We start from the raw sequence: 22,023 nt of genomic DNA, 5'->3' as shown, positions 1-22,023 counted from the left end.
ACTTTTCCAATCGAGAAACGATTACTTTTGCACTTCTCAAAGCCACCCCACACGTCAAGGATTGGTGGAAAACCGACAATGAACAAAAGGACACAAGCGAATCCTCACTATTTTCAGTCAAACCCACTTGTGATTCTTTCTGAGACACCATCAAGAAACAATATTACCCTGTCAGGAGTTATGACGATAAATACATAATGTGGAACACACTATGGCAGGGAAGCGACAAAGATGTGTCGAAGTTCACAAATGTTTTCCATACCCTCCGCATGAAGTTGGGTATCAAGTATTTTGAGCAGCATTTGGTACTAAATTACCGAAGTTGTCTACCCAAGTTCATACAGGACAAGAGGGAGTTCTCGGACATCTCCTCGCTCAGAATGGCAAGCCGATACGCTGTCAAGATCGAGCAGAAATTTAAACAGAAGAAGCGAGACTTTGGATCTGTGAATCTGAAGCAAGGAAAAGGTGCCCCCAAACCATATATAAAAGGCCAAAGCCAAGGTGGAGTGACCCAGGACAACCCGACGAAGCTGAAAGAAAAGAAAAACACCACAAATCCAAAGAAGGACACGGGAAAATGGTGTGAGTCTCATAGGAGCTCCACTCACAACACAAGCGAGTGTCGAGCCAAGCAGTTACTGGTGGTGGACCTGAAGGCTTCCGAATCAGACGCGGGTTCCAATGCTAAGTTAGAACCTGACAAGGGGAATGAAAAAGGGAAGGAGTTCATTGACGCAGAGCCCAGTGCCACCGTGGCTACCACCAAGATCCAGAAGAATGAACCTGAAGATCCAGAGGAGGGGGAACGCCTCTTCCACTCACAGATGTGGGTTAAGGGTTCTCCGTTGCAGTTCATTATCGATAGCGGAAGCCAAACCTCATTTCAGAAAAGGTCATGAAGCAGTTGGGCCTACCAAAAGCATCACATCCACAGTCGTACACCATCGGGTGGCTTCACTAAGAACGAGATCTCTACATCAGCCAGTAGTGTCACCTTCACTAGTAAAAAATGAAAAATTAGTTAGTAAAAAAATGACTAAATTTTGCATATAAACGACCATTGTTCAGTGGGTGACCAATAGTAGTTAATTTACAGTATCTTATAACGCAACCAACTTTTAGTCGTTTTTAGCTTAGTCATTAATTGGTTGTCTCAATTTTATTATTTAGTAGTATATATAGTCTTTAATTTAGTCATTGATTTAGTCATTAATTGTCACCATTAATGACCAACTATACAACAAAATATATTATTATATGATCACCCAAAAAAACAAATTAATGACCAAAGAAATATGACCGAAATGTTGATCGTGTTATAAGATACTGAAAATTAGCTACTAATAGTTGCATATATGCAAAATTTAATCGTTGTAATCACAAATTTATCATTTGTAATAGTCATTTATTTTTGTCGATAGTTTCATATTATATAAACGACTGATTTATTTGTTTATATTCATTTGATTTACTTTCACTAACAATCATTTTAAACCACTAATTTAGTCGTATATTCATTTTATGTGTGTTCACCATTAATCAATATAAACTACTAATGTAATAGTTTTAGATTAATTTCATGTGTTCATTATTTATCAACATAAATTAACTAGTATGATTTTGTGATTAAATTTATAATAAAAAAATTGTCATGCAATGTGGATGTTCGTCTAATTTGAAAACACAAAGTTATATATGTTAATTACAATACTAAATAATATCAAGTGCAAATATAAATAATTTCAACCACATAAATTATATTATATAAAATGTCATGTATTACAATATGAGTTTCCAACTTAATATTGGTTGGACTACAATTTACACATGAAATATTGTTTCATCACTTCAAAACATTATCATTGCATTGTCAAGGCATTGCAAGTGAATTCACCAACTCTAAAGATTTGACCATTAGTTTGTATGAGTGTTTCTCATGCGGGATATTGCCTTTAAGGGTATCACTAAATCGGTTCTCTTCTCTTTCTTTTTCTGTTTTTTTCACTCCAATACTATTATTGTTCTCCTCTTTCTTCAATTTTTGCTTCTTACCAACAATATTGATTTCCTCTTCTGAAAATGAAAGAAGACACAAAACAAAGTAAACTATAAATAATATGAACACTTGAATATAAACTAAAATAAACTATAAAATATTTAAACAACATATACCTTAACATCAGCAATGTCTACAGCCCACGGGGCTTTGGATTGACGGTGAATGGGTGCACTGTTAAGGCACTCCTTACGATAGGTCACTAGTTCAAATCCCCTGTGAGTGCTTACCTGTGAGTGCTTACCTACCCAAAAAAAGAAGAGAGGGGGGGACCGCGTGAGGCTAGCTTCACAGAGCAACGACTACCTCTCGCTCCCTGCAGTGGAAGGATAACACGCCCGCTATTTTGGATCATTTACTTTTTTTTTCGCTGCCCTCCGCCTCCCCGAGCTCTACAAGTTGTCCGTGCTCTCACGGGCTGGCTAGCCGCGCTAGGGCTGCGCCCCTCTGCGTCCCTCTGCCATGGATGAGTTGGGCTCCTCCTATCAGTCTTTTGTCCTCCCCCAAAGCTGAAGATGTCGCATTCAAGACTCTTCTAACTTCGCTGCCAGCCAAGAAGAAACCGAATGCTTCAAATTTTGTTAAAAAACTAGAAAACATTCCGGAGGTCTCCCTTCCTCCGGAAGGGCCGATGAAGGTTGCTATGTCGTTGGCAGAAAGGGCCCTGGTAGGTCAGTTCACTGGCCTTTGGCCTTCTCCCAAAGCCACAGAAGCCTAGGTCTGCAGAAACTGGAGACCATTAATCAAGCAAAGTGTCACCTCGTATTTTCTAGGGTGAGGTTATTTCCTGTTCGAGTTTATCTCAAAAGAAGACAAGGATCTAATCTTTAGGAACGGACCCTATTTTATGGGTCCTCAAGGTCTCTATTTGAACAGATGGAATCCCGATTTTGATCCAACTGAAGATGTTCCGTCGACAGTTCCAGTGTGGGTAAGGCTTCTGAATCTTCCTGTGCATTGCTGGAACTGGGACTCCCTTCAACATATAGGCAACGCGCTGGGAAAATTCATAGATCGCACAAACACCAAGGATCAATATGACTGCGCTCAGATATGTGTCGAAGTAGATCTAGAAGTGGGACTGTCGGAGGCTATAAAGATAAATGTAGGACGCTGGACTCACGTGCAAAAACTTGACTATGAGCAACTTCCTTTCAAGTGCCGCAAGTGCCAGGAATACGAACATTTTGCCAAGAACTGCACAAAAAATGAAGAGGCGGTGCAAGGAAAGGAAGAAGGATGGAAGCAGGTCAAAAGGTCAAGGGCTAACCCTAAACTCTCAAACCCTCCTGGAGCTACAAAAGGAAAAGGGCTGCAGCCTTCTTCTAGTGGCCAACCAAAGGCACAAGAGAATGTGTTCACCCCTCTTTCCTCTACCTCAATCAAAATACATGAAACAGAACAGCAGCAGAAGGAGGCAAATGAGAAAGAGATCCTTGAAAATTCCAGGCAAGGTGAGAGCACAACAGTAAGCCCTAAGGAAAAGGCTACAAATATGGAAGAGGAAGACCTAGATTCGGAAGAATCTGAGGAGGAAGGAGAAATAGGAGACTCCCAAACATTGTCCCGTAGATCGACAAGAGGAAGGAAAACTGATCGAGAAAAAAGAGAGCGAGAAACATATAAAGACAAACTCCAAGGCAGCCAGCCAACGTTGGAGAAGCTGCTAGCAAAGACACCGAAGATTACAAGAAGTCATGGACAGGGGCCCAAAGGGGCCACCCATTCTCAGAAAGGTAAATAATGAATATTGTCTCCTGGAATTGCAGGGGGTTGGGGAGCAAGCAAAAAGAAGAAGCAATGAGAAGTTTGATTAGAATAGAAACCCCAGATATCCTTCTGATCCAGGAGACTAAGTTGGAGGAGAAGAGCTTCCTCCAAGTAAGCAGGAACCTATGGAGAAAAAGTGGAGGGCAGGCTGTCTCAGCCCGAGGTGCATCGGGAGGGCTGGGAGCTCTCTGGAATGAAGACAAGTTGGAATTGGTCAATGGAAAGCAGAATACACACTGGCAGCTTATGCAACTCATAAGCCGAGAAACAAGGGAGGCCTTTAGCCTCTTTAATGTGTATGTGCCGGTAAACGCAGGGGAAAAGAAGCAGTGTTGGGACTCAATCAAACTCATGGCTGAGGAAGAAACGTTGAGAAATATTATTATCGCAGGGGATCTGAATATAACCCTAAGCTCCTCCGAGAAGAGAGGTGGCAGCATAGTAAGAGACCCAGCGAGGGAATGGGTGGAGGATATCATGCAAGATTAGGATTTGCTCGACATGAAACCTCTGAAAGGTAAGTATACTTGGTCAAATAAAAGAATTGGCCCTAGCCATATTGCTGTGAGATTAGATAGATTTCTTATTCAAAGTTCCTATCTTCTCCTTGGTTTAGAAGCTAGGATGCTCATCCTGCCATGCAGTATTTCAGATCATAAATCCATAACGCTGGAACTCTTAGCACATAGAAATTTTGGGCCCATTCCTTTTCAATTCAGTGCTCTATGGATAAGGTATCCAGACTTTATGGATAAGGTTAAAGAGAGTTGGAATCGGCCTGTCATAGGGTCCCCTTTCTTTTTTTGGGAAGAAAAATTAAGAAGAGTAAAGGCTGCTTTGAAAAGCTGGGCTAAAACTCTCCAAATTCGGCTGATGAAAGGAGAATGGCCCATGCCTCCCTCAAAAAGCACCAACTGCAGATGGAAGAGGAGGAACCCACGGAGGAATCGACAGTCATAGAAGGAAATCTATAGCAAAAATTCCATAAAGCTTGTCTGCAAGAGAAAGAATATTGGAGGCAGAAATCCCGTAGCTTGTGGTTGAAAGCGGGAGACAGGAATACCTCCTTCCACAAACAGGCCCAAGCTAGAAGGTCCTTCAACACAATTTCTGAAATAAAAGAAGATCGAGTTACCCATAAGGACTTTACAAGCATCAAAGGGGTTGCCTTCTCCCACTTTGAGAACCTATATAGTGAAGTCGAGGGAATGAGCCAGGACACTATGTTCTTGGATGTTGTCCCCTCCAAGATCTCTTCAAATATGAATCAACAACTGGAAGCTAAAGTCACCAGAAAAGAGATAAAGGTTGCGCTCTATGAAATGGAGCCGGACAAAGCCCCGGGTCCGGATGGCTTCACTGCCAGATTCATTCAAGTCTGTTGGCAAATAGTGAAGAAGGATCTGCACATAATGGTATCCAAATCTCAGTGCTGCCAGAAAATTGGAGGAAGCACGAATTCTGCCTTTCTCGCCCTCATTCCAAAGGAGAAGGGAGCCAGCACCTTTAATAGGTTTCGTCCGATTTCATTATGCAATATTGGCTACAAGCTCATAACAAAAGTGATTGCCAACAGATTGAAGGTCCTCTTGCCCTCCATCATTCTTGAAAACCAAGGGGGGTTCGTTCAGGGCCGGCAAATCGTGGACAACATAATCCTTGTGCAAGAGGCGATTCATTCTAGCTTGCAGCGGAAAGAAAAAGGTATGGTGATCAAGTTGGACCTTGCTAATGCGTTTGACCGAGTTCGTCACAAGTTTCTCTTTGGCGTGATGCACAAGTTTGGGTTTGGTCAGGAGTTTATCAGATGGGTCCGGGCTTGCATCTCTGAGCCCTGGATTGCCCCTCTGGTGAATGGAAGAGCAACGGAGTTCTTTAAAGCCTCTAGAGGGTTGCGCCAGGGCTGTCCTCTTTCCCCTCTTCTTTTTGTTTTGCAAGCTTCAGTTCTGAGTTTTTATTTAGAAAAGTGCCAGATAGACCAAGAAATTATGGGTCTTAGGATCGCTCGAGGTGTCAAGGATATCAACCATGCATTTTTTGCTAATGATTCTCTTTTGTTGGGTGCTACCTCCGTATACTCTGCCTCCAGATTCAGAAAAGTGTTGGAAGATTTCTGTGGGACTTCGGGCAGCAAACTAAATGAAGGAAAATGCCATTTTTATGGCTGGAATATCTCCAACAGCGAGCTCTCCTCAATTTCCAGATGTATGGGTTTCGTTGGCTCTGCCTCTTGGAAATCCTTCATCTATTTGGGCCTTCCTATCTTCTAAAGGAGGAACTCTAGTAAAGATTGGCTCCCAATGGTCAAGAAATTTAAGAAAAAAATTCAGTCTTGGGGCTTCTCATGGTTGAACCTTGCAGGGAAAACAGTGCTAATTAAGTTTGTCCAATCTAGCCTGCCCATCTTCCAATTCTTGGCCATGTTGGCTCCCTCCAACATCCTCAAGAAGATGGAGTAATGGATTCGAAGGTTCTTTTGGAAAGGAGGCAAGCAAAATGACAGAAAGATCCCCCTTGTTAGTTGGGACAAAGTTGCCAAACGTCTGCTAGGAGGAGGTCTGAATTTCAAGGATCTGAGGACTCAAAATATTGCTATGGGGGCTAAGATTCTGTGGAGACAAATAGCTCCGAAACCGGGCTGGGCCCAAAAGGCGTTATGGAAGAAATATTTCAAGGGTCAGAGGCTACGAAGCTTGGATGACCTCACCCACACCAGCAAAGGCTCTCAAATTCACAGACTTTGCATGCAGGCCTTACCACTGATACAAAAGCATTCCTATTGGATCCCGGGTAATGGCAAGCTCATTAATATTTGGACTAATAAAATCATGAGCGAAGAACCTTTGGGTGAAGTCCAAGAGCTCTCTGAGCTTCGAAGCTGGACGTTAAACAGTGGCATCAAAACTTTGTGGGATATTTCTAGCTGGAAGGATAATTCGTGGGTAGGTTGGAAGAAGCCTCAAATGCCGGATGCTCTAGATCAGGCGTGGTCATTCCTACTGACTAAGCTGAAGGGAATGAGCCCGATGAGCATCAGGAAACAAGACAAGAGAGGCTGGGGCTCTCTAACTGGTTCTTATATTGTTGCACAAGGCTATGCACAGCTCAGGAAAATTCCCCACGTCCCTTGTGTTGTGGGGAAAAGTATCCGACTCGGAATGACCCTATCCCTACTCTAAGGGTGATAGTTCCTTAGCAACAACTGAAAGTAAAGCTTTGATATTTTTCCTTTATGAAAGTACAGAGAAGGAAGAAAAGATTGACCAACCGATATCCTTCGCTTTTGTCGATCTTGTCTTCTCTCTTCGTCCCTTGCTCCCAGCTCCTTGTTCTCTTGCCGGCCCAGCTACACAAAGATCCTGCACAAACAAGAGAGGGAAACTACAAGAAACATGTACTCATAACTGATGCATGGATTAGAGTGAATCAGATATACAAGTAAATACAATACATCAATGCAATACAAGTATATAGGAGAACATTCAAAGCTTTATTGATAGAAGTAAAAGGTTCTGAGAAGGTTACAACCATCAATGGCTCCAATCCAGCAGCACCTCCCCAGCAGCAAGAAATCTCCTCTTCTCCTCTATAAAAGCAATCACCCAATAGCTCTAACTGTAAACCAACAGCACTTCCTTGCTTTGCACAAAATTCCCGCCCCCTTAGACCTCATAGAAGAGCTCTATATATAGGAGATTTGGAGAAAGGATGAGTCAGCTTGAGGCTGGCATAAAGCTGACTAGTGTCCTCTCCCACTTTAGTTAATCTTCAGTTCTTGAGTCCACTTGGAGAATCTTGCTTCCACTTGGAGATCAAGACCTTCTTACTCATCATAGGGCGAATCCCTTGAACCAAGTGTCAGTTTGGAAGCTTCCTGGGCAGTTGACACCTTGCAGAATGACTGTGCCACTTGGCCAATCTCGCCCAGCGCAGGTAGCCTTCATTGGTTTTGACTTTCAGCGCAGGTACAAGGAGGAGCAGTTGACATTCAGCGCAGATGCTCAGTGGAGCAGCTGACATGATCCAAAAATAGCCTGTTTTTGAGTGTTTTCAGGTGGAGAACTGATAGGAAGTGCTGTGGTTTGCTGACCTTGTTCTTCTAGGGGTAAGAACAACATGTTTAGGGACTGAGGATCCCTGTAATTATTGACATTTCATGCTCCATGCTGCGAGGCACAAAAATGTCTATAACAGTTGCCCCCTAAAGTATGAGGTCGTTTATCGGGTGAAATGCTTTATCCAGAGGGTCCGAAGTTCATTCAAGTGCTGAGAGGTGTCCTATAATACAATACAATACAATATATTATCTTTCATTCTGTTTTCATGATCTAGCTGAGGCGGGCATTCCCATGCTCAGCTTTATAAATACATTTTGGTACATAGAACAGACGATCGTCTGATGGTAGACCGATAATTTTCTGTTGAAATTATCATCCTTTGAATAGGATGATCATCTGCTGCAATGATGTACATGACAAATGCTTTTATATTTCCTGAATATGTATCGCAGCCCGGATGGATGAAACTAGATCCGGGGTCTTCAAACTCGTTCGATCTTCACTCTAAGTACAAGTCGATCCATGTGAGAATTTCGCTGAAGTCGAACATGGAAAGACATCGCTTGATTACCGGTCAATGATGAAAAACCGTTAACAAGCGCGAGAGGAATCACCGATAATGATAATGACCCTCAAGGTACTGCAGTACAATTCACGTGGCGTGAATAAAGGACTTGGCGTCGAACGCCACGCAAAATCTTCTGGTCGAAGGTCATTGATGTATACCTGTCGCCGGAAGTGAGAAACTTGCCATTGAGGCATGCAAGCTTCAAAGTACTGATGGGGTTGTTCCTAGATCAACTTCTTGGATAATGAGCTGAAGTCGACAAGAAGCGATCCGTCAAAGGAGGGCCTTAATGAATCCCACATCAATGACACGGAACGGAGCTAATGATTTTAGTGGAGGTGAAAACAAACTGTGACATATGATTCAGGGTGGCGATCATGAATGGATGAAGGATAATGTATGGCAGTGGATGGGACACGGTTGACACTTTCAGAATGACCTCTCTTGAACATATAACGACACTGATGCGATGGATCGGTAGCATTACCCCAAAATGTGGATGGTTTGGCGAAGACCATGGTGATGAGACCGGTGAATGAAACAACCCAACCCGATGTGGTACGGAAGAAAAGTGTCATGTTCAAGAGCGACTTGCTACCATTAAGCTTTGATGTTCCCCCAATTTTTCCCCAGTCATTTCTGACCAGTACCTCTTTATTTTTGTCAAGCTTGAGGAGGATAACATATGCTTGTTCTATAACCTGCCCTTCGGGCAAGCCCATCGCTATGATTTAACGAGCTTAGCGATAGGGAAACTCGTTCTCGTCTAAAGACAAGTTTGTCGCTATTTAATCATTTTAACGAGTCTAACGACAAGGAAAACTCGGTCCTTTTCATTTTCAGAGAGTCTGAAAAGGTACAGAAAGTTAACTCCGTAATTCCTTTTTCGTCATCTAATCCCTTAAGTCCGAAAAAGTATAAAACAATACAGAAGGGATGAATTTTCGATTGCTTTAACGAGCCGAACAAAACAAGCGCTCGATCTTTTTGTGCAATAATCCCTCAGGTCCAAAAAGATTAAAATCTAGAGGAGGGATAGCTCTTCCGGTTGTTTAACGAGCTGGAAGGCCAAAACTCGGCAAACTTTTCATATTTTACGAGTCAGATGAAAAGAGCTCAAAGAAGACTTGTCTTTTGAGGAACGAGTGATAAACAGGGATAGCAGCAGATTCCAGGTACAGGTTGGAATTCTCCAATCACGGCAGTGTCACAAGGATGGCTAGGTGAAATCACTCTTCGCAGCTGTTCCTCAAAATAGGTAAACACACAAATGGGAGTGAATGATCGGCCAAATGAAAAGTGGAGGTGACGGTGCACAAACACGACCAAGGCTTTTATGGCTGATGAATTTACGATCTCAAAAGGTTATTTACCGGTTCATTTTTTCTGAATGAGCTTGAACTCTAAAGGAAAGCCTGCTCATAAACTTATGTTTATTTTTTAACGAGCATGAACTATGCGCTAAAACTGCTCGGATCTTGCGTTTATTTTTTAACGAGCATGAACTATGTGCTAAAACTGCTCGAGATCTTACGTTTATTTTTTAACGAGCATGAACTATGTGCTAAAACTGCTCGATGAAAAGTTTGCATGCCCCCAGCATAATAATGCAAATCGAGGTGCATGCCCCCCAAGCTTCATTGCATCCAACTTTGTTGGTTGGAATGAAGGTTTACCTCGGGGATTTGTTTCATTTTTTAATGAGGTTGACACAAGATAGGAACTATCCTCGAAGCCGACAAAATATCTAGGAATCTTCCGAATCCAACCAGAAGATTGGATTAGATTTCATTTTGTAGGTTTCCACCGTGGCCACTCCCGCCAGATTACTTGGAGGCGGTAGGGCGAAAGTACCCATTAAGGCAGGGTCTTTTAGGAGACCTACTCCGATATTTTGAAGCAAATGATTCCTTCCGTGGATCATTGGAATGCTTCCTGTAACTTGTGAACTGTTGGGGAGAAAAGTTTGTTGGTCGACGATTGTAATTCCTTCTTGGAAGGGAAATGCAATCTTCCTGAAGTAGGTCGACACAACCGCGGCCATGGCATAGATCCAGGGCCTTCCTAGTAGGATGTTGTAATCGAGGTTTCCATCAATTACTTCAACATCAATTCCTACTGTTTTGCCCCCCAGTTCAACTTGCAAGTTACTTAAAATCCCGTATGGAGTGTATGATCGTCCATCAAATGCTTTTAACGTCGTTGACGATTTCGACAAGGGTGGTGAGCCTAAATCTTTCCAGCAACTCATCGACATAAGACATGTAGATGCCCCCTCATCAATAATTGTTCGATGAACAGTTTTGTTGAGGGCTTTCACTTGAATAAGGAAAGCTAGTTGAGCTGGTAATTGCGGGTCATATCCTTTATGATCAAAGGCCACAAGATTGGAATCCATTGGGCCAATCCCACCTATTGCTGATAATAAAGCTTGCTCTTGGGAGGGGTAATTTTGTGGTACCTCAAGTGTCGACATACTGGACGGCGATTGGGCCAGGTCCTTTACTATATTATAATTTTGTGCTTCTTTGGCACGAGGATCTCCCTTTGGCGACTTTATCATTGGCTCAGGAACGATGGGTGGCACAACTTCGGTCAAAGTTGTTGTTGAACTACTAGGTCGTTCGTTAACCTTGTTGTTCGACAGCTTTGGATTCCCGTAATCTTTATTCCTTGTCAAAGCATTATTCTGTTGCTTTGAGGTAGACAACATAAGCACTTGGGATCCGGAAGCATTTTGATTAGCAACCATATTTTGACCTGGATTAGGAAACGGATCAGTCAATACTGCTGGGGTTTTTGAACTCTTGAAGAGTTTCTTAACTTCAGCTATATGTGGACAATATTTCGTCCAATGATCCTCATCGCATATATGACACCCTGCCGGGGGTTTCCTTTTTCTTCCTGTCTTTTTCTTCTTGCCCCCTGGTTGCTTCAGTTGTTTGCCCTTGTCGGTCGACATGGAATTTACTTCTGAGGCAAGAAGTTTTTCATTTGCATTTTGACTGTAAATTTTGTGCTTGCCAATCACGTCATCGCCGGCGTGAGAGTCATTGTTTGATTTAGGAGGAGGAGGAATTGAGAATTCCGGTCTAGGGGCATCAGGTATTTTGTCGTAGAGCGTGCCAGACTGAGTATAAACCAAGTCTAGATATTGCGCACGAGCTATAACTTGCTCTTCTGTTACGACTCCCCCCTTGGCCACATCTTCCGTTATGGCCGGAAGTAATGACTTTATAAACCATTCAGCTAATAGCTGATCGGGAACATATGTTTTTACCATCCTACGACGACGTCGCCATTCATGTATATGATCAGATATATGAGTGGTCGTTGTCTGTTTGAAGTTGGTAAGGAGTTCTGTTCCCGTTTCATACCTTATCGGTAATTGAAAATGGGTTAAAAAGGTTGTAGCTAAGGCACTGAAGTTGTCGAACGAAGCTCTAGGCAATTCAATATACCATTTTGCCGCTGGACCCGTTAACGTCCTCTGAAAAAGGCGAAGTCTTATCGAATCATCATTCAGGGTGTTTGATGAACACCATAGATGGAATGTCATCACGTGATTCGACGGGTCTTCACCTGGATTTCCATTAAATTTAGGAATGTCTGATGGAAGTTTGTGTGGAATCGCTGGCCACCAAGGGGCATAAGCAATTGGATCATTCGTCAGTCGGTTTAGATCTGGTAATTCTAGAGTTGCTACAAAGGGCAACTGTTGATTCAGGTTAGGCGAAGCATATCCAGGATAAGATGGAATCGCCTGAGCAGTGGGTCTTTGCATACCAGCATAATGTTGGCAACTTTGACAAGGTTGATGGGTATAACCATTATAGTATGGTTGCCCATTACTTACAAAGACTTGTTGCTCAGGTCCTTGATATGATTGCTGGAATTGCGGTTGTTGAGTTCGAACCAGCTCTGGTTGTTGGACCATTTGCTGATGCCCAATACTAGATGATTGACCAAGATGAGGAGTCACAGTACTTGTTTGATCCTGAGTCGCTCCAGATAAGGAGGCACTGACCTGAGGTTGCGATTGAGATGTCGAGACAAGAGGCTGTTGTATGGCAACCTGAGAAACTTGGGGTTGACATACAGTAGGCAGCGCTTGTACTTGCGACGCAATCACCATACCAGGTATAGTGGCAACATTCGACACAGGGTGGACTGGTTGCATAGAATATACAACTCCTGGTTGTTGAGGCAGTATTGGTACCCAACCGCTGGATGTAATTCCAGTTTGACCTGAACTTTGTTTTGAACTCACGGATGGGCATCCTCCCGGAGGAGGTAATGAAAGGGCATACTGCCCCCCATATGGTATCAATCCGGAATTCAAGGGGATCGATTGCCCAGATTGACCTCCAAATGGATCAATTTGGCGAGTTTCAACATAAGAAATACCAGATGATAATCCGGATGAAGAAATAGGAACTAACCATGTCGTTGTCCCTGATTGGACTCTGGCTTGTTGTTGACAATTTCCCGGGACAGATGGTATACCAGCGAACATCGTTGGAGTAGCAGCAGGAGGCTCTGCTGCAGCTGTGTCGGACGACACAGTCCTAGATGTCGACGGTTGTTCAGACATATCTAGTCTATCCAAAAGATTTCTTAGCGATTCAACAGGAACTTCCACTTGTGGTGGACTAACTTCGAAGATCAACGAGGGAAGGGTGATGATTATTCCGCTTAAAATAAATTTTTATAACGACGCTTTAGACACAACTTGCTTTTTCAGTTTTAAAGAGTCGAGAAAAAGCTAAAGATGACTCTAGTCTCCTTCGATGTATTAACGAGCCCGAAGTGACAAATGCTCGGTTGGACTTTTTCAGTTATAGAGTTTGAAAAAGGCCAAAAGAAACTGCTCTGGAGATCTAGGCAGAGGGTGTGCCAAACCTTTCGCGAAACCACAGAATACGTTTTACGGTACGCGGGAGCACAAGTCTGTATTAGTGTTATCGTCCCTCAGGAGGAATCACCCACCTTCGTAGAGATCGACAGTCACTGTGTTTAACGACGTCGGAACACGTCTCTACCTAGACCTCTAGATGTTTGCGTTATGTTACAAAGCGTTGTTATGTAAATTGGATTTATTTTAATGTTGATCTTGCTTAGCAGTTTGCCTTTAAGGATCACCACGAGATGTATATATACAACTTCCTAAGTGCAATCTAAGATGAGAAGCAAAACGTTTCAATCTTTCAACTTTGAAAACCTTAATCTACTGAGGGAAAAGAAAGACATCAACTTTTCACACAGATCATAGAACACACACTAAATGCACTTTCTCCTAGATCAATCACGCAAACCTATCAAAATGCAAATGCAAGATGCATGTATTTCTTTTCTTTTCCTTTAATGTTGATGTAAGACAAAAGGAAATTGTCGTGTAATTTTCGAATTCAATTTGAAGCGTAAACAAACAAGTTTTGTCTAAAATCAAAAGACGCCTTACAGGTACTTGTTTCGACACTAAAAATATATGAATTCAAACCATAAGGTGAAAAACAAACAAACTCAAACAGCCATGAACAGTAATAAAACTAGCTCTTAAGATCACAAAGACACTTTTACAGTTCAGGATCTAAGAGGCCACAGCTATACCGGTTCGCTTTTCACAATGGGAAACTGTAACTGAAACAAGAAATACTGAAAGAACAATCACAGTTTCATCACACAACTGAGGCGGAATAATGTCAAGGAAAGTTGGTTTATAGCAAGTACAAATGACAAGCAATCAGCAGCAAAATAACAGTGAAAACAGGGCCAAGACTCAGTGGGAAACCTCAGGAAGACATAGCCTAACTGGTTCAGCGCAGGCTCTGGTCTGTCAAACTGACTCTCAGCGCAATTCCCGAAGGGAGTACCTGCGCTGAAATGCAGACTGCCTTTGGACAGCCTGCACTGAGACACGAGAGTTGCGTTTACAAGGGTTTCTGGGTCATAAAAAGCTCAAAAATTCACTGTTTTTGTTGAAATAAAAAGCTATAGGTCAAGTACAAGCTGAGGGATGATCAAGAGGATGAAAAGTTATCACAAAGAGCACAAGAGTCCTTGTGGATCAGCTCTTCAAATCATAAACTTGCTCAGAAACTGAGCCAGAGCAGCTGCCCTCTACTTTGCAATTGAAGGACTCAATGGCGGTTCGATTTGGTGCTCTCCTTGTTTATGAGATGAATAGCAAGAAACACAATAAACCAACAAGATACTAGCTTCCCCAGCGGAGTCGCCAGTTTGTTGTGGGGAAAAGTATCCGACTCGGAATGACCCTATCCCTACTCTAAGGGTGATAGTTCCTTAGCAACAACTGAAAGTAAAGCTTTGATATTTTTCCTTTATGAAAGTACAGAGAAGGAAGAAAAGATTGACCAACCGATATCCTTCGCTTTTGTCGATCTTGTCTTCTCTCTTCGTCCCTTGCTCCCGGCTCCTTGTTCTCTTGCCGGCCCAGCTACACAAAGATCCTGCACAAACAAGAGAGGGAAACTACAAGAAACATGTACTCATAATTGATGCATGGATTAGAGTGAATCAGATATACAAGCAAATACAATACATCAATGCAATACAAGTATATAGGAGAACATTCAAAGCTTTATTGATAGAAGTAAAAGGTTCTGAGAAGGTTACAACCATCAATGGCTCCAATCCAGCAGCACCTCCCCAGCAGCAAGAAATCTCCTCTTCTCCTCTATAAAAGCAATCACCCAATAGCTCTAACTGTAAACCAACAGCACTTCCTTGCTTTGCACAAAATTCCCGCCCCCTTAGACCTCATAGAAGAGCTCTATATATAGGAGATTTGGAGAAAGGATGAGTCAGCTTGAGGCTGGCATAAAGCTGACTAGTGTCCTCTCCCACTTTAGTTAATCTTCAGTTCTTGAGTCCACTTGGAGAATCTTGCTTCCACTTGGAGATCAAGACCTTCTTACTCATCATAGGGCGAATCCCTTGAACCAAGTGTCAGTTTGGAAGCTTCCTGGGCAGTTGACACCTTGCAGAATGACTGTGCCACTTGGCCAATCTCGCCCAGCGCAGGTAGCCTTCATTGGTTTTGACTTTCAGCGCAGGTACAAGGAGGAGCAGTTGACATTCAGCGCAGATGCTCAGTGGAGCAGCTGACATGATCCAAAAATAGCCTGTTTTTGAGTGTTTTCAGGTGGAGAACTGATAGGAAGTGCTGTGGTTTGCTGACCTTGTTCTTCTAGGGGTAAGAACAACATGTTTAGGGACTGAGGATCCCTGTAATTATTGACATTTCATGCTCCATGCTGCGAGGCACAAAAATGTCTATAACACCTTGCTGCCCAGCGACTTGGCGAGGACTCTGGAGGCAGAAATGTGTGCCAAAAATTGATTTCTTCAGCAGGCTGTTGTGCCACAACAGCATTTTAACGGAGGATAGACTGAAAAAGAAAGGCTTCCTGGGTCCTTCTAGATGTAATCTTTGTCTGGAAAATGAGGAAAATGCCACTCATTTATTGATTGAATGCAAGTTTGCCAAGAGTATTTGGGCTGATGCGTTTTCCTCATGGGGATCCTCTGTTCGTCTGCCAAACTCGATTGCTGGATACTTTGCTGATTGGGCTCATCTCTATCCCGGAAAACTCCCCAATAACAACTGGTTCAAGGCAACTTGGATGGTTTATCCAAAATTCATTTTCTGGCAAATATGGATTGAGTGCAACCACAGAATTTTTCAAGAAAAAGCGCAGAAGGGTAACCTTGTTTTGTCAAAAGCCAACGGCCTGCTCAAGGAATTTCTCGGTGAGAAATTTGAGAAGCTGGGAAAAAATAACTTAAATCCTCAAGAATTGGCGTGGGGGAGCAAGCTCGGCCTTCAGTTTTCTGAGGAGGAGAGACAGTTCCAAACTACGAAAAACTGGCAGATCAGGCTTGTTGAGGGCGATTTCCACATTTGGCTCCATAATTGTGACAGTTCTTCCTTGTTTTTTGATGGGGCCGCCAAAGGCAATCCAGGAATTGCTGGGGCTGGGGGTGTCATCAGGAATGCGAATGGCTGCATAGAGAACAGGTATGCCTGGGGCCTGGGCCACAGTACAAACATGCAAGCTGAGGCCATGGCTTTATTGCAGGGTCTTAAGCATTTACAGGTTCTTGGTATTGAGAAAGCCAATATTCTTGGTGACTCCCAATCCTTGATTCGAATTCTTGTGGATAACACGTCCCCGAGGGACTTTCGGCTAGCAAGAGTGGTTTCCAGAATAAGGAAGCTAGTTGGTTCCTTTCTTCAGGTGAATTTTTTCCACATTCTTCGGCAAAATAATAAGGAAGCGGATGCGGAAGCCAACAAAGCAGTCCTCCTTCCTGCAAGCACCCGGATAAGAGACGAGGTTGAAGATTGGGATCCAATCCCTTAATTTTGTTTCTCATGTATTATTGTCTTTTACTTCAGCAGTTTGTCTGTATTCACAAGCATGGGGAAATTAGGGAAATAGGCTTGACTAACAGAGCTAAGAAGATTCAAAATATTAAGGTTAGGAAGGCAGTTTTTCTATATGTTGAGGATAGCCGGTTCATGGGCTTCCTAAATGTAACCGGCCAGCAGGCTTTGGATTTCCTTTAATACAAACTACATCCGTTTTCGTTAAAAAAAAACATCAGCAATGTCTACCATTTTTCTTCAGAAAATCAAGAAACTCGAACAAGTTTTCTTCAGTGGGGCGATAGTGGCCACTATGTGGCTAGATGACCTGTATAAACAAAGCAAATAAAATGTCACCATAGAAAAAAACACCTTAGAAACTTAGCATTCAACCCTCAGGAAAATCTTAGGCACAATCATGCTAACTAAGTTACATGCTAAATGGAAAGAAAAAGACAACATATAATAAATAATGTATGACAGTTGGCTAGAAAATTGCATCACAAAAGAAAAAAAATCTCCTTTGATTACCCATACATATTTAAAATTTCTCCTATTTAACAGTCAAGAAGAAGGTCAACACACCTCTCTTTCAGCTCCTCAACAACTAGCATTAGCCCATTATAACAGTGCAATATGATGCCCATCCAAGAAGTACTAAATTTGAAATGAAATGATGGTGACCATGGGTGCAAATCAACCCTGAAATTTTTTCCAGAATCAAGCTTCAAACCTGCAATTTTATCTTCAACCCCAAATACAAGTTTCTCCACAATGAACTCTTTCCAATGCTCCAATACTGAATGCTCTACTAAAATATTGCTTTTCCTTAACATATGTGCCATTATAGAGGCCTCTCCACACAATGACCCTTTAAAATAGGGCTGATACATCATAAATAACATTATAATAATGCCAGACATATGCATATAATTTTTTAAGAAACAAAAACAATATTAAGCTACAAATGCATGTGAAAAATTGTTCCATCAGTACAACAAAGATTAATTGAATTAAGGAAGCACTTTAAGTTTCAACTAGAAAATAAAAAATAGATATTAAAGGCTCAGATGCATTTAAATACATATTATAAAATTTTATAAAGTGTTACGTTTTCTGGCCCTTACCATCCACCATGTTCAATAACATCCTTTGCAGAAGCATCCAACATGCCAACCATTGAAGGATGCACACAAATTTTCTCCAGAGATGTACCTTTTGTATATTTGGACTAAGATCCAAAAAAAAGGAGGCGCACCATTTAGATTACTGTTTGATGATAAACTTCCTCACCGATATCTTCAAAGTAGCCAACAATTGCATTGATCAAAGAAAAAATATAATAAAGAATTCTTACCTGTAAGTATTGTTTAGGCTAGGGAATTACAAGTTTGTTGAGAACATCATAACCAATGAATGAGTTTTTCATGATAAATATCAAAAAATAAGATGGAAGCTAAAACACACCCAGGCAAAAATAGGCAGAGCATGAAACAACTATGAGAGGTGGCGCTAAATATAAGAGAACCAAAAAGTACCAAAACAAGAATATAGACATAAAAATGAAGATTTTTCAAATTCATGCATTAGTTATACTTGCATGTTTCCCAGGATGAAAGCAAACCTAAATAATAAGATCCATCCAATTTATAACAGTCATAAGCAGATCCAACTGCAATTTTCTTCCACTCATACATGTAGGAAAACACTATAAGACATGGGTCATAGGGGGTTACATGGATTCTCACTAATCAAGAGGGCGAAATAATATATTGTTAATATTTCCATTCTGAACTACCTCTTTGATTCATTTCCTATGCTTCACCTTTGATAGGGAAATCCAACTAGGAAGAAAGGTGTGCTATGAGCATAACCCTATTGATTTCCATAACAAACAAGAAGATTGGCTATCCTATAAATGAATATCAATGGTTTCTAGGGATGCCAAAAGCAATCCATGAGGAATCACCAACGCCAACATAGCATTTTAAAACCACGGTATTGTTTATTGCAACCATATTCGAAAAAATGACCAAAATACTGACAGTTTTAACTTTTAGTGTAGATGAATCAGAATAGCTTTCTATATTAGTTGAGGTTATTTACCAAGAAATTCTTTGTACAATCCTACTAAGACACAACATTATGATGAACATTCTGTTGGAGAGAGACTAGACACGTTCAGGGGAGGGTTGTTGACTTTCTTCCACTTTTATTAGCAGTGATAGCTTCAACAACCAATGGACATGTGCTCCTTTAGGGAGTTCATGAGAACCTTAGGATCTTTTCATTGACTCATGAAAATGACTTCAATATCCACCAATCACATAATTCTCAGCACTTAATCAAAGGCAATTCCTTCACCCTCTATGCTTGATCATTATAGCAAACAAGGCCACATTGAGCTCTAAGTGATTTTAATATGGAGACTCCATGACTACTAGGCTGAGCCAAAATCTGGGTATCTGGACATCATTAGGTGAAAATCTACTCTAGTGATGACTGTTGCATGTTTGTTCTATGTAACTATGAGCATGGTTGTTGTAGTGGTTACTCCACCATAAACAAATCCTGCAATTCTCCTGCTAGCTTTGAACCCTTTTTTTTAATTTTCAGATAAGAAAAATAATTGTTGATATAATCCTTTCTAGTATAGATCTGCTCTAAGGGTCTGAAGCCATATTGGATGGCCGAGTATAATTTGTAGGCTTATCTTTGGCAAGAAAGTCTTGCCACCGATGTTATTGTTCATACCTTTGCTTTGGACAATCTGATGTGAATACTAAAACTAAGAGTATTGGAATGATGCATTCCAACATCAATTCTCGTTTGTGGAACTTACCTTATCAAACAGTCTTCGTATCCCTGTAGCAACACACAAGACGTACTCAAATATAGGATTTGGGATTGTCAATTGCAATGGAGTAAATCTCACCTTCTAGAGCACACAGAAAATGTATTCATTGCTAGGGTTCAAATGAGCTCCATACTATTAAAAGAACTCACTTGGCAGGCAAGAGTGAAATCTACCACAAAATTCATAAATTGGTGTCTTCCAGAATTGGTTTTCGCTTCATTGAAAGCATTGTATCTTTCATTATCACTGAGGCATCGAAACTAGACAAGTTCAGGGGAGGTTTGTTGACTTTCTTCTGCATTCATTAATAGTTTCTGCTTCAACAACCAATGGACATGTGCTCCTTTAGGGATTTCATGAGAACCTCAAGATCCTTTCATTGACCCATGAAAATGAATTCAATATCCACCAATCACATAATTCTCAACACTTTATCAAAGGCAATGCCTTCACCCTCTATGCTTAATCACTATAGCAAACAAGCAAACAAGGCCACATTGAGCTCTGAGTGATTTTAATCTGGAGACTCTCTGACTACTAGGCTGAGCCAAAATATGGGAATTTGGACATCATTAGGTGAAAATCTACTCTAGTGATGATTGTTGCATGTTTGTTCTATGTATCTCTGAGCATGGTTGTTGTAGTAGTTACTCCACCATAAAAAAATCCTGCAATTCTCCTGCTAGCTCTGAACTCTTTTTTAAATTTTCGCATAAGAAAAACAATTGCTGATATAATCCTTTCTGGTACAGATCTTCTCTGAGGGTCTGAAGCCATATTGGATGGCCTAGTATAATTTTCAGGCTTATCTTTGGCAAGAAAGTCTTTCCACCAGTGTTATTGTTCATACCTACGCTTTCGAAAATCTGATGTGAAGACTAAAACTAAGAGTATTGGAATGATGCATTCCAACATCAATTCTCATCTATGGAACCTACCTTATCAAACAGTCTTGGTATCCCTATAGCAACACACAAGTCGTACTCAAATATAGGATTTGGGATTGTCAATTGCAATGGAGCAAATCTCACCTTCTAGAGCACACAGAAAATGTATTCACTACTAGGGTTCAAATGAGCTCCATATTGTTAAAAGAAATCACTTGGCGAGCAAGAGTGAAATCTACCACAAAAGGAATAAATTGGTGTCTTCCAGAATTTGTTGTGGCTTTATTGAAAGCATTGTATCTTTCATTATCACTAAGGCATGGAGACTAGACACGTTCAGGGGAGGGTTGTTGACTTTCTTCCACTTTTATTAGTAGTGCATATGTTAAAATTGGCAACTAGGGCCAAACTCCACATGGGTCATCTTATTTATGACAGATGATATTTTTCTTGGATTCCTCTCTTCGAGAGGTGTAGGATTGATCTAAAGATCATCTGATTCCGACATGTAAAAATGGAGATATGAATTTATTTGTATTATTGACAAATTGTCAAGGTCGGCCAGCAAGCAAAACAGGCATTTTAACCCCCAGCTCATCCTCAACGTTGCATATAAAAGGAGGAGACCTCAAGTCATTATTTCATCATCTCATCTCATCACATCTCTCTCTCCTCACTTGATTGGGTACACAAATCTGGCAGCTTTCTCTCACATGTGCAAAGGAAGGAGGACGTTTTCTATTGACTACATTGACCAACATTGACCGAGCTGTAGGGAGGCTTTCTAGGGCTGCGTTGACCAGCATTGACTGTGGATTTGAGTGAGGAAATTATGTTTGGGCAGGCCGCAATTCTGGGCATGAATTCCAAGGCTATTTGACCCCTACATTGATCAGTGTTCATTGTCCTAGGGCTGGTCGCAGGGTTGACTTCTGTTGACCAGATTTGACTGGACATTTTCAGACTGTTTTGGACTGTTTGGGTTTGCTGTTGGAGGCCGAAGTTGACTGGGTTTGACCGAGCTGCTTAGAAGAAGAATTATGCCCTGTTTGACCAACGTTGACTTTTCTGGTTAGGGATTTTCTGCTGCTGTCATAAATTATCAGATTTGTAAATTTGTATTATCTCTCTCTACTGAACTATTGAAGAATATAAGAAGAATTGATCAAGGGTTTCCCCACATTGGGGTTTGTCCCTGGCCGGTGCCACATCTTGTGTCCTCTTGTCTTGGCTTGTCTTCTACTTTTTAATTTTATGTTCTATCTGCATTTTACTATCATGCTGATGTGATTGCTAAACTGGATATTGATATTGGGCTAATAAATAAATTGAAGTAAATTGCTCTTAAGCATAGAACATACCAAAAATTAACAACACGCTTCAACAACCAATGGACATGTGCTCCTTTAGGGAGTTCATGAGAACCTCAAGA

At 41.5% G+C, this 22,023-nt stretch overlaps 1 long non-coding RNA gene across 2 annotated transcripts in view; it reads right to left on the bottom strand.

Moving 5' to 3' along the window:
- Positions 1 to 22,023, bottom strand: part of LOC149209755 (uncharacterized) — a 67,400-nt gene that overhangs the window by 5,550 nt on the left and 39,827 nt on the right. The window contains exons 3-4 of one of the 2 annotated variants that reach the window (XR_016252880.1): positions 17,975 to 18,078; positions 17,433 to 17,731 (exon numbers count right to left, since the gene is read on the bottom strand). This is a non-coding gene — a long non-coding RNA (uncharacterized LOC149209755). The remainder of the gene's footprint in view (positions 1 to 17,432; positions 17,732 to 17,974; positions 18,079 to 22,023) is intronic. The other variant, XR_016252881.1, reaches the window with a different exon arrangement.

Source organism: Pinus tabuliformis, chromosome 1_2, assembly GCF_031772625.1.
Source record: "Pinus tabuliformis cultivar Carrire ecotype Pingquan chromosome 1_2, CPIR1, whole genome shotgun sequence".
Lineage (NCBI taxonomy): Eukaryota > Viridiplantae > Streptophyta > Pinopsida > Pinales > Pinaceae > Pinus > Pinus tabuliformis.
This window is presented reverse-complemented; position numbering and strand designations above follow the sequence as displayed.